Below are 12,603 nucleotides of genomic sequence, written 5' to 3' on the forward strand. Positions count from 1 at the left end.
TTGCTAATAACAGTCTGGATGGTCCTTTTTGTCTTTGGTTCGGAGCACTTGGTGTCCATTTTTTCCAAAAATGATAATATATGCAAATCCCTTCCAATCTTTCTTTGAGGTTCATTGTTTTTAAACATTTCAATTATTTTCTCACACATTTGTTGACAAACTGGAGATCCTTTGGCCATCCTTGCTCATCAAAGACTCAGCCTTTCCTGGATGCTGCTTTTGTACCAAACCATGATTACAATCACATGTTGACATCACCTGTTTGGAATCACATCATTATTTAATTTTTTCACCTCATTACTAGCCCTAAATTGCCCCTGTCCCAACTTTTTTGGAATGTGTTGCAGACCTGAAATACTGGAATGAAAGTTTTCAAAACATGAAATATCTTGGGTTCAAACTGTCTGCAATCAAATAAAAGTCAAAATAAAAGGAAGGGAACACTGTATTTTTATTTTATTTGTATTTTCCATGCTGCCACAACTTTTTCTGATTTGGGGCTGTATTTAATGAAATCATTCTTGGTTTTTTTTGTTTTTTTTTATATACTTATTTCACCTTCGTAATTTTGATCATTTTCCATTGTAGTGCATATGTCTTATTAGACATATGAGAGGGATCTGTTAGAATATATTTCTTTTTTTGTATCTTTAGTTAACTTTATAGCCATGAGTTATATTACAACCATATGTATGTGTACACACCCTGGAACTTACTACTGTCCCTTTGATCATTCTGTTACTTCCACATCCTGAAAGAATTCACACCTTGTACAACAGCTGCCTGCTTTTATTGTCTACCAACACAGCCACACACTTTAACATCAGCATTTACAAAACTAGCCAACAAAATTGTCTCTTGTATGCCAAATTTTTTTTGTATTTAAAGTACTGACTTTCTCAAAAAGACCTGTATTGACCTGGTTTATGTTCTGGTATAAATTCTCTAGTGCCCGAATGATTGAAACATGAACACATTTTATGTAATTCTATGTGTATATTTAGTTGGCTTAATTACAGAAAAGTGTTCCATAAGATAAAGATTCCTCCTGTGATCAGAGAAGAGTATGCCAGATTCCTCCTGTGATCAGTGGAGAGTGCACCTTTTTATTCAGTAGTTAAAATGATTGGATTTTGCAATTTTATGTTTAAGCATCTCTGCAGCTAACAGTCTTCACTTCCAATGTGACTTGAACCACTGTGTTATATCTCTGTCTTAACAAAGTTATCCATTGGCTGGTCATTGTCTCAATAGCACTGGTTTCATTTTCAGAATGCCTTGTCAAACAATTTCTTTAAATGATTGTCCTCTTTACTTTCTAGTTTACTTTAGGGGTTGTAACAACGTTGTTTTTAGCTACATTGAAAATAAATAGATGTTTATGTAATGTTGTCACTAACGAGATTTGCCATATTTTGGCATCATTTAAAAAATATGATATGAAGGACAGAATACAGTAGGCGGCAGTATGCACCTCTTTTTAGTTAGTTCACGATCCCAAGACGTCTAAAGAAGAAAGTGGAGTGGGCTGCTTATGTCCTTAATTTGATGTCAATCGTTTTATATGTGTCTTCATAAGAACGACCTGCCATCGTGAGTTGTTATCGTCTTATTTGACAAAGTAAGGCACTGTAGATTCATTTATGTCATAACCTACAGCATAGTGTTGCTTATTTACATTTAAGAGCCTAAAGTTGTAGTTAAACAAGACTGTTACCGTACTCGTGTCATAAAAACAGGTTTATTGTTCCTGGGTTCATATAAATGTAGCTATCATATAAAGAAAAATATACGATTAAGATACGGAAAATATTTCTAGCTGTATTGTCAGTCCAAGGTTCTATAATTAACGCGACATCTTGTCGGACTAGCTCTAGCTCTTAGCAAGCAAAACCAAACGTTTAATGTGTCGGTTTTTCATGTTTTGTATTTCCCGATAAAGAATCCAGCTTTTAAGACATTGTCAGTAAAGAAATTGGTTGTGTTCCTTTGTTTAACATTGTAATCTTTTTTGTCTAGTAAGCTATCTTTAAGCTAATGTTAGTTCACAAAGCAGATGAGGTGAACCACACGGATGCTGTTTCGCTGGCGATAGCAATAACAGACTATTGTCTTGATTTCTGTTGCTACGTAAATATATTTACAGTCGTGGCCAAAAGTTTTGAGAGGTGGTGCTCCGGTGTTTTTTGATTTTCTGTCAGATGTATCTATGGTATACCAAAGTACAATTATAAGCATTTAGTATTTTATTTACTTCTGACAAATACATCAGGTTTATGCAAAGACTCAATATTTACCAGTGTTGACCCTTCTTTTAAGACTTTTGCTATTTGCCCTGGCATGCTAGCCAGCTATCAGCTTCTGGGCCAAATCGTGGCTGTGGATCTCTGTCAGGAGATACGGTTCTAGCTTGTACTCACTTTTTATTTCACATAAGCATTCAAGTTTATTTTATGCCTGAATTTTTTTTCTTCCACTGTTAAAGATATCTGTTTTGGCGATAAGCTAGTTTGTGTTTAGACTGGTCCATTGGACAATGATGTAATGTGCGTGAGGACCTGTTTGAGGTTTGGAGAGTCTCAGAACCAATGGAGTGAGGGGACTTTTCTTAGGGATTTGTTCTTGGCTCTGTAGTGCTTTAAACTGCAGGGCGTCTTTGGGACTTAACTTCTTGTCTAATTCTGCCCTTCAGCCATTGGTGGTGTTTTTTGGACTTTAAGAATAAGTCTACAAATCTGCAGGGCTGTATGATGCTTTGTCCATTTAGTGTACCCATTCTTACTGAGTGGACCCCATACCCTACTCTTATGGGAATAATGATATTGTGAAATATTTTCCCAGTTGCAGACCTTTTTTTTCTTCTTTGCATTCGCAGCTATGCTGTAACCGCCTGATGCAGTAATTGTAAGAAAGACCATAATATTTGTCTTCTTTAGGTTTACTGCCAGGGTCCAGTTCTGGCAGTACTTCTCCAGCAAGTCAAGGTGCTGTTCCAGCCCCTGTGCACTCAGGCACAGCAGCATCAGGTTGTCTACGTAGGAATTTTTTACTTCCCCAGAGTCTGTGGGGTCTGTTCCAGCTGCACAGTTTTGGCCTTGTTTTGCTCCTTGTTTTATTAAGAAGAACTTGCCAATTCTTACATGTTTTTTTGTGTGAAATATATTAATTTGATGATGTTACACTTTACCTCCAACTCCACTCTATAGGAGGGTGTAAAATAAACCATCAGGCCAAGGACAGTGTGTTTGTTAAGGTAATAGATAATTATGTTGTTTAAAATGCTGTTAAAGGCTTTTCCCAGATTACTGCTTACACAGATGCCTCTTAAACCAAAGAAACCAACCAGTGATCTAAAATCAATGACTTTTTACCCCAATCCACAAGAGTACACCCTAACAAACCAGACCCTAACAATTCCAGCTAGGGTCTAGTTTGTCTCCATTCCTATGGATTGGTGTGAAAAGCTTGTTTCAGATGTCCTGAAAACAGCCTGAACTCAGGACAAGTTTGAGAAATGCCCTTTGCAGCTCAGGAGTGCTGCTTTTAAGCATTTTATTTCTTTTTATTTTGGAATTTAAAGATTTGAGAAATTGAGCCTGTTTGTCCTGCATTATAGGGTAATCGATTAAAATATTTTGATTTTCTTTTGAGGAGCATTCTAGCAAATGTAATTTATGTTTGATTAGGTCATAATTGGGGTTGAGGTCTTTTTGAGGGATTTCTTTGTTAAGATGTTCAAAATGTGTTTTCCAAAGTTTGTGCCCAAACTATAAGGAGGATGGGGTCCCTGCTAAGTCTGGTTCCTCTCAAAGTTTCTTCATGTAATTTAAGGGATTCTGTAAAGTTATTCTTGCGACAATGTTCTTTGTAAAAAGCGCTATACAAATAAATTTCACTTGACTTAACTGTTAGGTTTGACAATTTTCTTAGTCCCTTTCGGAGCAATCTGCATTTATGATCAAACATTTGACTTTTTTTCTAATGTATTTGTCTCTAAAGGTCAGCCATATTAGCTGCTTTTTTAGAAATTTCGTTGACAGCACTGTGAACACCGCTGTTGTTTTTTTTTTTTTTTTCTTTTTTTTTTTTTTTTTTTTCTCAAAATTGGTATTATTAAAATGAATGACGGCACAGTGGCTTAGTGGGTAGCACTGTCACCTCATAGCAGGAAGATCCTTGGTTTGATCCCAAGGTGGTCCTTTCTGTGCGGAGTTTGCATGTTCTCCCTGTGCCGCGTGGGTTTCCTCCGGGTGCTCTGGTTTCCTCCCACAGTCCAAAGACATGCCACCAGGCTATTTGGAAACACTGAATTGTCCTATAGATACCTAGCCGCTAGATGCACAAACCAGTGCATTGTAGTGTCGGTCCCAAGCCCGGATGAATATGGAGGGTTGTGTCAAGAAGGGCATCCGGCGTAAAAACTGTGCCAAATCCTGCCGGCGACCCCTAACAGGAAGAAGCCAGAAATGCCGACCCCGTAATCGAAAAAACGGGGCAAAGGCTGAGGAACAAGATGATGGTATTATTGAAATGAATGAATGAATGAATGAATGAATAATCAAATGAATTTAGTGCATGGGTAAATTTTTTATGGCTGTCCATCTGTACATCCTTTGACAGGAGTGCAGTTTACTGCTTTGGTTTGCTTTAATGGTTTGAGATTAGGGCTGGGTATCGCCACTAATTTCCTGGATCGATTCGATTCGATTCAATTCCGATTCACAAGGTCCCGATTCGATTCGATCTTCGATTTTAGATCATTTTAGGTGGTGCTGTTACTATTTTTGCACTTCTGCAGTCTTTTAAATTAAAATGCAAAAAAAAAAGAAATTTGTGTCTTTTTAATGGCATTATACAAAAACTAACAAAAATCGCTGTTGTAATCGAGAATCGTTAATAAATAATTGAGATTACATTTTGCAATATCGCCCAACCCTAGCTCCTGGTGCATAGTTTTTGTGCTGATCCTAATGCCCAAGTAGGTTTGGAATTCTGCAGTTGTTAAGTCATTAGAGTGTAGGTGACTTACACATTTTGCACCTCAAGGTAAGTTCAGACTGGCGGTAAAGCGGTGCGACAAATCAACTTGTTGTTATTCATTTTCAATTAGTGTTGACGATTTCCGGTGACAAAATTGAGCACAAAACACTGAGCAAATCGGTACATGTGCTATCTTCGCCTCTGTGAAACATTACTTTCTGTTTTTTGGTCCTGCTAGGGATGGAAGAGAAACACATTGTTGTGGTGTTAAACTTCCACAAATAGACATAGATGTGAAAGCAAAGAACAAATGCAGATTTCTTGGCAGCCCTGTGCAGGGATAAAATTTATAGATGAGTGATTTCCCTCCTGGATTTTTATTTTTAGCATGAACATGTTTGATTTTTGGTAACACTGTGTGTAAAGGAATCTGATTTGTGATCAAATTGTTATTTCTGTAAATACTGAATATAATCTGTAAATACAAAAAATCTGTAAATACGCTCTGTAAATACTAGTTAGCTTTCGACTCTGGCATTAAAGCCCTCACAGCAGGTTGACAGGGTGAAGTCTCTGTGATGTAACTTTTCAGCATCAAACCTTTCAGGTCTACGTGTCTCTTAGCAAAGCACCTGCTGAGAAACCAATTAGTGAAAGAGCTTTGGTTATAGGAGAATCTAAGCTTTGACAAGCTACCCCCACAGACATACCAGCAACCATAGTCACCTGTATTCCGGGGCCAGGGTGCCTGACATCAGAGCAAAGCTTAGTCTCAGTCTGAGTCAATGATGCTTAGAACACAACATTGCTTTTGTAGATAACTGGCTACTTTTGAGGTAAGGCCTGGTCTTTTGAAGTGAGTTGGTGTCCACCCCTTGTGGGAGGGTGCTGCTCTCATTTCTTGCAGCATATCTGACTGGCTTTATGGTGTCAGTGTAGCAGCAGATAGTGGTAATTGACTATCCAGAGTGAGACCAGGCAGCAGACAAACAGGCTAAACCAACAGCCTGCAAATCTCCATTGGACATCACCTACAACCCATAACTATTTCAACCGTATCTGTTTACTATGTCATTTGTAAATGAAAACATTCGTCTTCATAACCTAATTAATAATAATCTAAATAAACCTCGTGACTCACAAAATGACTTGATCTCATATTACCCGCTCCTAATATAATGTATAAAGTGTCCTTTTTTAATGATATGCAGCTACCATACTGCTTTCAATCTAAGCACACTGTTACGTCTGCAACTGCAGCAGCATTCGTAAATGGCATACTGGAATTAAGAATTGTCACCATCTGAGCCAAAAGAGGTAAAACAGGCAACTCAACATTTAGAGTCCACACAACCTTAGATAGTGTAGTGACAAGTTAAAAATAAATTGATTAGGGAGAAAAATTTTGCTTCATGGTATAATGACTACACACATGCTCTAAAACAAGCACAATAAAACCATACCTTACACTTATGACCAACTCATGCTATTGACATACAACCCCAAATCAGAAAAAGTTGGGACAGCATGGAAAACACATGTTTTGGTCAGTTTAATTTCATTTAAGCAATAGAACACGAGAGGGAGTGTGTTATCGTGTGTTATCGCGAATAACACAGTCACCTTCGGTTCGTGCCTGCGACCAAATCACAGCCGTGATGTTATTCGCGATAACACACGACCTCGAGTGTTCTATTGCTTTTATACAACAGTTTTTACAAAATAAAGAAAGAAAATAAATCAAAGAAGCCCTGAATTTCATATTAAATATGCTTTAATATTGACAATACCTTCCGCCAAAAAGTAGTTCCACAACGAATATAAAGTTTAACACTGCAAAGCAGACATCCCAAGTTGCAAAAACTCATTTCAGGGAGGTAAGAACAAGAAGAAGAAGAAAGCAAGAACCTCCGAAGGGAAAAAAATAAATAAAAAAAACCTCTCGCACACACCAAAGGCTATGGATGAAAACAGAACTACTAGGAGCTGCTAACTGGCTTAACTAACTGTTCGCGTTACAAACACATTAATTTTCCCTAAATAGTGCACTAGATTGTGTATCAGATCATGGATATACAGTGTATCACAAAAGTGAGTACACCCCTCACATTTCTGCAAATATTTTATTATATCTTTTCATGGGACAACACTATAGAAATAAAACTTGGATATAACTTAGAGTAGTCAGTGTACAACTTGTATAGCAGTATAGATTTACTGTCTTCTGAAAATAACTCAACACACAGCCATTAATGTCTAAATAGCTGGCAACATAAGTGAGTACACCCCACAGTGAACATGTCCAAATTGTGCCCAAAGTGTCAATATTTTGTGTGACCACCATTATTATCCAGCACTGCCTTAACCCTCCTGGGCATGGAATTCACCAGAGCTGCACAGGTTGCTACTGGAATCCTCTTCCACTCCTCCATGATGACATCACGGAGCTGATTGATGTTAGACACCTTGAACTCCTCCACCTTCCACTTGAGGATGCGCCACAGGTGCTCAATTGGGTTTAGTCCATCACCTTTACCTTCAGCTTCCTCAGCAAGGCAGTTGTCATCTTGTAGGTTGTGTTTGGGGTCGTTATCCTGTTGGAAAACTGCCATGAGGCCCAGTTTTCGAAGGGAGGGGATCATGCTCTGTTTCAGAATGTCACAGTACATGTTGGAATTCATGTTTCCCTCAATGAACTGCAGCTCCCCAGTGCCAGCAACACTCATGCAGCCCAAGACCATGATGCTACCACCACCATGCTTGACTGTAGGCAAGATACAGTTGTCTTGGTACTTCTCACCAGGGCGCCGCCACACATGCTGGACACCATCTGAGCCAAACAAGTTTATCTTGGTCTCGTCAGACCACAGGGCATTCCAGTAATCCATGTTCTTGGACTGCTTCTCTTCAGCAAACTGTTTGCGGGCTTTCTTGTGCGTCAGCTTCCTTCTGGGATGACGACCATGCAGACCGAGTTGATGCAGTGTGCGGCGTATGGTCTGAGCACTGACAGGCTGACCTCCCACATCTTCAACCTCTGCAGCAATGCTGGCAGCACTCATGTGTCTATTTTTTAAAGCCAACCTCTGGATATGACGCCGAACACGTGGACTCAACTTCTTTGGTCGACCCTGGCGAAGCCTGTTCCGAGTGGAACCTGTCCTGGAAAACCGCTGTATGACCTTGGCCACCATGCTGTAGCTCAGTTTCAGGGTGTTAGCAATCTTCTTATAGCCCAGGCCATCTTTGTGGAGAGCAACAATTCTATTTCTCACATCCTCAGAGAGTTCTTTGCCATGAGGTGCCATGTTGAACATCCAGTGGCCAGTATAAGAGAATTGTACCCAAAACACCAAATTTAACAGCCCTGCTCCCCAATTACACCTGGGACCTTGACACATGACACCAGGGAGGGACAACGACACATTTGGGCACAATTTGGACATGTTCACTGTGGGGTGTACTCACTTATGTTGCCAGCTATTTAGACATTAATGGCTGTGTGTTGAGTTATTTTCAGAAGACAGTAAATCTACACTGCTATACAAGCTGTACACTGACTACTCTAAGTTATATCCAAGTTTCATGTCTATAGTGTTGTCCCATGAAAAGATATAATGAAATATTTGCAGAAATGTGAGGGGTGTACTCACTTTTGTGATACACTGTATGTTCCCTACATAGTGCACTAGATAGTGAATTAGACAATTGGTTATGTTCCCTACACAGTATACTAGATTGTATATCAGATAACGGATTTAACGCTAGCTTGACTGAAAATCTGAGATCCTGAGGACAAACCCCTCCTTCTACATAACCATTAGAGCACTATCAGTCCTCTTTTGTCATGCATATGCTTGCAGATAACACACTATTCAACCCACCCCCAACTAATCTATGATTCTGTCTCTTGCTAGCCAGCATGGTCAAACATGGTGAAACATAGTTTCATATATAGTAGTTTTCAAACAGTATTCATATATACATGTATGTATGTATGTATGTATGTATGTATGTATGTATGTATGTATGTATGTACAGTGTATCACAAAAGTGAGTACACCCCTCACATTTCTGCAAATATTTTATTATATCTTTTCATGGGACAACACTATAGAAATGAAACTTGGATATAACTTAGAGTAGTCAGTGTACAACTTGTATAGCAGTGTAGATTTACTGTCTTCTGAAAATAACTCAACACACAGCCATTAATGTCTAAATGGCTGGCAACATAAGTGAGTACACCCCACAGTGAACATGTCCAAATTGTGCCCAAAGTGTCAATATTTTGTGTGACCACCATTATTATCCAGCACTGCCTTTACCCTCCTGGGCATGGAATTCACCAGAGCTGCACAGGTTGCTACTGGAATCCTCTTCCACTCCTCCATGATGACATCACGGAGCTGGTGGATGTTAGACACCTTGAACTCCTCCACCTTCCACTTGAGGATGCGCCACAGGTGCTCAATTGGGTTTAGTCCATCACCTTTACCTTCAGCTTCCTCAGCAAGGCAGTTGTCATCTTGGAGGTTGTGTTTGGGGTCGTTATCCTGTTGGAAAACTGCCATGAGGCCCAGTTTTCGAAGGGAGGGGATCATGCTCTGTTTCAGAATGTCACAGTACATGTTGGAATTCATGTTTCCCTCAATGAACTGCAGCTCCCCAGTGCCAGCAACACTCATGCATCCCAAGACCATGATGCTACCACCACCATGCTTGACTGTAGGCAAGATACAGTTGTCTTGGTACTTCTCACCAGGGCGCCGCCACACATGCTGGACACCATCTGAGCCAAACAAGTTTATCTTGGTCTCGTCAGACCACAGGGCATTTCAGTAATCCATGTTCTTGGACTGCTTGTCTTCAGCAAACTGTTTGCGGGCTTTCTTGTGCGTCAGCTTCCTTCTGGGATGACGACCATGCAGACCGAGTTGATGCAGTGTGCGGCGTATGGTCTAAGCACTGACAGGCTGACCTCCCACGTCTTCAACCTCTGCAGCAATGCTGGCAGCACTCATGTGTCTATTTTTTAAAGCCAACCTCTGGATATGACGCCGAACACGTGGACTCGACTTCTTTGGTCGACCCTGGCGAAGCCTGTTCCGAGTGGAACCTGTCCTGGAAAACCGCTGTATGACCTTGGCCACCATGCTGTGGCTCAGTTTCAGGGTGTTAGCAATCTTCTTATAGCCCAGGCCATCTTTGTGGAGAGCAACAATTCTATTTCTCACATCCTCAGAGAGTTCTTTGCCATGAGGTGCCATGTTGAATATCCAGTGGCCAGTATGAGAGAATTGTACCCAAAACACCAAATTTAACAGCCCTGCTCCCCATTTACACCTGGGACCTATGAATAATTTCGGGCTTCACTGTATATATATGTTTCACCATACATATGAATATACATATATGAATTTTAAATATACATATATGAATTTTAAATATATATATATATATATATATATATATATATACAGTGTATCACAAAAGTGAGTACACCCCTCACATTTCTGCAAATATTTTATTATATCTTTTCATGGGACAACACTATAGAGATAAAACTTGGATATAAGTTAGAGTAGTCAGTGTACAACTTGTATAGCAGTGTAGATTTACTGTCTTCTGAAAATAACTGAACACACAGCCATTAATGTCTAAATGGCTGGCAACATAAGTGAGTACACCCCACAGTGAACATGTCCAAATTGTGCCCAAAGTGTCAATATTTTGTGTGACCACCATTATTATCCAGCACTGCCTTAACCCTCCTGGGCATGGAATTCACCAGAGCTGCACAGGTTGCTACTGGAATCCTCTTCCACTCCTCCATGATGACATCACGGAGCTGGTGGATGTTAGACACCTTGAACTCCTCCACCTTCCACTTGAGGATGCGCCACAGGTGCTCAATTGGGTTTAGTCCATCACCTTTACCTTCAGCTTCCTCAGCAAGGCAGTTGTCATCTTGGAGGTTGTGTTTGGGGTCGTTATCCTGTTGGAAAACTGCCATGAGGCCCAGTTTTCGAAGGGAGGGGATCATGCTCTGTTTCAGAATGTCACAGTACATGTTGGAATTCATGTTTCCCTCAATGAACCACAGCTCCCCAGTGCCAGCAACACTCATGCAGCCCAAGACCATGATGCTACCACCACCATGCTTGACTGTAGGCAAGATACAGTTGTCTTGGTACTTCTCACCAGGGCGCCGCCACACATGCTGGACACCATCTGAGCCAAACAAGTTTATCTTGGTCTCGTCAGACCACAGGGCATTCCCGTAATCCATGTTCTTGGACTGCTTGTCTTCAGCAAACTGTTTGTGGGCTTTCTTGTGCATCAGCTTCCTTCTGGGATGACGACCATGCAGACCGAGTTGATGCAGTGTGCGGCGTATGGTCTGAGCACTGACAGGCTGACCTCCCACGTCTTCAACCTCTGCAGCAATGCTGGCAGCACTCATGTGTCTATTTTTTAAAGCCAACCTCTGGATATGACGCCGAACACGTGGACTCAACTTCTTTGGTCGACCCTGGCAAAGCCTGTTCCGAGTGGAACCTGTCCTGGAAAACCGCTGTATGACCTTGGCCACCATGCTGTAGCTCAGTTTCAGGGTGTTAGCAATCTTCTTATAGCCCAGGCCATCTTTGTGGAGAGCAACAATTCTATTTCTCACATCCTCAGAGAGTTCTTTGCCATGAGGTGCCATGTTGAATATCCAGTGGTCAGTATGAGAGAATTGTACCCAAAACACCAAATTTAACAGCCCTGCTCCCCATTTACACCTGGGACCTTGACACATGACACCAGGGAGGGACAACGACACATTTGGGCATAATTTGGACATGTTCACTGTGGGGTGTACTCACTTATGTTGCCAGCTATTTAGACATTAATGGCTGTGTGTTGAGTTATTTTCAGAAGACAGTAAATCTACACTGCTATACAAGCTGTACACTGACTACTCTAAGTTATATCCAAGTTTCATGTCTATAGTGTTGTCCCATGAAAAGATATAATGAAATATTTGCAGAAATGTGAGGGGTGTACTCACTTTTGTGATACACTGTATATATATATATATATATATACACACACATATATATATACATACATAATACATACATACATACATATATATATATGTATATATCTATACACATATATATATATATATATATATATATATATATATATATATATATATACACACACACATATATATATATATATATATATATATATATATATATATATATATATATATACACACACATATATATATATATATATATATATATATATATATACAGTGTATCACAAAAGTGAGTACACCCCTCACATTTCTGCAAATATTTCATTATATCTTTTCATGGGACAACACTATAGACATGAAACTTGGATATAACTTAGAGTAGTCAGTGTACAACTTGTATAGCAGTGTAGATTTACTGTCTTCTGAAAATAACTCAACACACAGCCATTAATGTCTAAATGGCTGGCAACATAAGTGAGTACACCCCACAGTGAACATGTCCAAATTGTGCCCAAAGTGTCAATATTTTGTGTGACCACCATTATTATCCAGCACTGCCTTAACCCTCCTGGGCATGGAATTCA

At 39.9% G+C, this 12,603-nt stretch overlaps 1 protein-coding gene across 5 annotated transcripts in view; it reads left to right on the forward strand.

Moving 5' to 3' along the window:
• The first annotated feature begins 1,501 nt into the window (after positions 1 to 1,501).
• The window catches only part of fbxo38 (F-box protein 38), an 87,557-nt gene continuing 76,455 nt past the window's right edge, over positions 1,502 to 12,603 (forward strand). For 4 of the 5 annotated variants that reach the window (XR_010013497.1, XR_010013498.1, XM_063000535.1 and 1 more), the window contains exon 1: positions 1,502 to 1,621. The gene's annotated coding sequence lies outside the window, so the exon portion shown is untranslated. The remainder of the gene's footprint in view (positions 1,622 to 12,603) is intronic. The other variant, XM_063000536.1, reaches the window with a different exon arrangement.

Source organism: Trichomycterus rosablanca, chromosome 8, assembly GCF_030014385.1.
Source record: "Trichomycterus rosablanca isolate fTriRos1 chromosome 8, fTriRos1.hap1, whole genome shotgun sequence".
Classification (NCBI taxonomy): Eukaryota; Metazoa; Chordata; class Actinopteri; order Siluriformes; family Trichomycteridae; genus Trichomycterus; species Trichomycterus rosablanca.